Source organism: Ceratina calcarata, unplaced genomic scaffold, assembly GCF_001652005.2.
Source record: "Ceratina calcarata isolate Rehan_Ccalc_2016 unplaced genomic scaffold, ASM165200v1 scaffold88.2, whole genome shotgun sequence".
In the NCBI taxonomy this organism is placed as follows: Eukaryota; Metazoa; Arthropoda; class Insecta; order Hymenoptera; family Apidae; genus Ceratina; species Ceratina calcarata.
Window position 1 is genome coordinate 85107 of NW_017180156.1, and position 3288 is coordinate 88394.

At 37.9% G+C, this 3288-nt stretch overlaps 1 protein-coding gene across 5 annotated transcripts in view; it reads right to left on the bottom strand.

The window, feature by feature from the left end:
• The window catches only part of LOC108631352 (elongation of very long chain fatty acids protein AAEL008004), a 26948-nt gene that overhangs the window by 14017 nt on the left and 9643 nt on the right, over positions 1-3288 (bottom strand). The window contains exon 2 of one of the 5 annotated variants that reach the window (XM_026818810.1): positions 1766-1826. The exons of the other annotated variants lie outside the window; for them this stretch is intronic. The gene's annotated coding sequence lies outside the window, so the exon portion shown is untranslated. The remainder of the gene's footprint in view (positions 1-1765; positions 1827-3288) is intronic. 5 annotated transcript variants of the gene reach the window in all.

The window sequence follows — 3288 nt, forward strand, 5'->3', positions numbered from 1 at the left end:
TATTACAGAATAAAAAAATTGTGATATCAATTTTAAAAATTTAATTTACATTTAAGTCATGATTTTATATCGGAGCAAATCCATCGAATCTTGCGGAATACATGTGTTGTTAGTCTCTCTCATTGCAAAACCAATTATCGGTGTCGATTACCATGACCACGAATATTCTGTACATTGACGTACGTGGGTGACTGGCACAAGATACCTTTGTGAAAAAACGTGTACGTCTTATTTTTTTTGTGTACACACATAAAATTTGGCACTTATTCGTTGAGTTACAAAATTTGATAGCTTCTGGCCGGTCCACTATTTCCAAGAAACTTCTCTTTTTAAAATATCAGTCATGTTCACAAATACGAAGTGACGTCAACGTTCCGTTTTCGAAATTTAAATATCGCGATGTACCGCGATGAAGATTTATTTTCGCGTAGACAACCAGTCGTGATTAAATTCAATTTGAAATCTTTATTCCGAATCTGAACGTAGGTAACAGGACAAGGACTTCTCGGCGTCCTTCGAATTCGATCTACCAAAAACTTGGTTAATCTACGCCCCAATCGGTATTTGTGACGAATTTTAATTAAGCCACAGGGTCGTGGATTTTGCATACTTTCTAAACACGACGAAGAAAAAAGCAGTTGTATCCCATAAATCGTGTCCATAGGAAGGAAGATTACTTTCACTCTCGATCGCAAACGGCCTTTTTCTCGTTTGCCGCGCGTTGCAAATTACAAAATAATTATATCAATGGAGGCCGAATTTATTTTGCGCAATCGTTAACACGTTCTCGTAACAACTCCAGCTAACAGGAATTTGCTAGCTTTTATAAAAGTCTGAGCGTAACATAAATATTAATTACGAGATAGACATGGGTGTATTATGAAATAGCCAACAAGTACAATAAAATACATGTTATGAAATCCACCGCCGCTGGAAAATTAACACGAACGATTTATGTATCCGTAATCGTCCTACTTCCGGTATTTCATTGGGAATGGACGATCGAGTTTTCCCTTTTTTCCATCGCAACTTAAAGACCGTTGGTTATCTATCAAGTTCCACCGGTGGAACGACAAGTGCACCAGGGAAAGTGCATAGCTGCATGAAGTTGCAACTTGTCTAGAGCTGCTGTACCGCGTTAATGGTGTACCGCACGGACGGGATGTTGGTTGGAAAGAGGAGGGAGTCTCCAAGGGAATCCTCTTATATAATCATCGTATTAAAGTCCTTTTCTTGACATAACTCAATAGACAGCGGGTATAAAATGGACGAAACTCATTTTTCTCAATCGATATTAACTACTCAATATTTTTTAACAACGTTCCTCATTTTTTTTTTGTTATTTAATGGTAGCTCGACGCTGTAGAAATTAACTGAAAAAGTTTCATATGAAATTAGATTAATTGACCTAATTTTCTCAAAGTAAGTCTGTATGTTCTCTGAGCTTTTAGCAACTTCGATAATCCAACAAGATTCAAAGGTCAGCTAAATAACAAACTGGACAGCTCGTTTGACAGGAAGGTATTACCAGCTCATTAATTGGCCACACATGCTTGTTAAAGTTTGCAATCGAGGATAGATGAATTCGCGTTATTTTCCATTTCTAGGATTCATACGCAAACTCCGGTTTAATTGCAGCAATTTCAATAATATAAAAACGACGATTATGAAAATGGTATAATTGCCTGCGCGTCTTTCGTTTAATATTCACAAGTTCCATCTTCATATATGCAAAGTAAAACGACGACGTAAACGGAATAATTACCGATTCAACGACGTTGACGAAAATTTCCAATACCTCTTGGACGATGATTTCCGTCCGGATTCTAAAACAAAGGAACGGTTTTCGTATTCGCTCGATTCCATGCACGATGCCGAACGCATGTTGATTGTTCACCAAAAACATCCGGAAGAGGGGAATCCTCGGATCTCCGATGGCCAATTCGATCCTCGGCCTTCGCGGATTGCAAAATCGTTGGTCTTTCTATGAAACGATCCAGTCATTTCAAATTACGCAAAATTCATTTTTACGCAAAATGAAACATCTACGTTATTCGCTTTAGATGCGTCACATAGTCTTATGCATCGCATGCATTCTTTTTCGTACAAATGCAAAAGTGAATATGTCAGGTGTTCGCAGATTAAATGAATCGTAATTATCCGAGACACATGCTGAGAGGATCTAGAAGAGTTCAGGGTTATCGACGTCGAGACTGTAAAATACCTAATCTTGTCGCGGTTGGGTTCAACGTTTTCAGTATAATTACTAATCGATGCAGTCGTTTCGGATACAAAGTGTGCAAGTAGCCACGTTTCCGGTAAGCGGCGGCGTGCATAGAATGATCACCCGGTCGAATACCCATCGAACAGCGAATTAAACGTCCGTCCTTGTTGTTAAATGTTAAGGATCCTTGAACGCACACGATACGGAAGAGGTTCCCGATGCTCGACTCGCCGGTGAATTCGAAATGGCTGGTTAAAACGCGTAATCACGCCGGTTGCAACGAGCCATTATTCGAAATGCATCGCGAAGGCCAATTCTCATTAAAAGTTCGTGTATCACGAATCAAGAAGGTTTCTGTACACTATTAATTTCTTCGCGATTGATAAATTATAATTAAACTGCGGCGAAATCATCAATTGTACTTTTATACTGTAAAATATAAATCAATTCTTTATGCATTTTTGTACAATTATAGTCTTTCACCAAATTTTCTATAATTACAATAAAAATCGTCGGTCTGTAACGTTTTGTGATATTTTTTATTTACTGTAAACTTGAACTACTCGCGTATCTGAAAAGTTAGTAAGGTAACTATTCCAATTTTGAAAAAGTGAGGAGGTTTTCTGTAAATTGATCAAGAATCAATGATTCCGGTTGTGAGTTCAATACACGCAAGTTATCTGCTTAGTGTATTACGTGAGAGGACGTTGCGCCACCCCGGCAAATTTTCTGAAAGAGATCGAAACGAGTTTTGCTTTCTCCTCGTGCGTTTTTAAACTTCCCGCCAGATTGTTGACTATTTTCGTATTTACCGGCTGGAGAAATGCAATCAGTATTTGAATTACCATGAAACACTTTTGGATTTACTGAATTTCATACTAATCATACTGATTCGAATTCGCTTTCTATGTGATGCTCCTTTTGCACGCTCGTAGAGACAGTAGAGTAAATTGAAAGATTTAAGGATGTATTGGCTATACAATCAATCCCAAAAGTTTATGCACTTTAGAAACGCATTTTTTAAAACGAAATCAGACGCCGGAAGAACATTGCTAATAATAAAC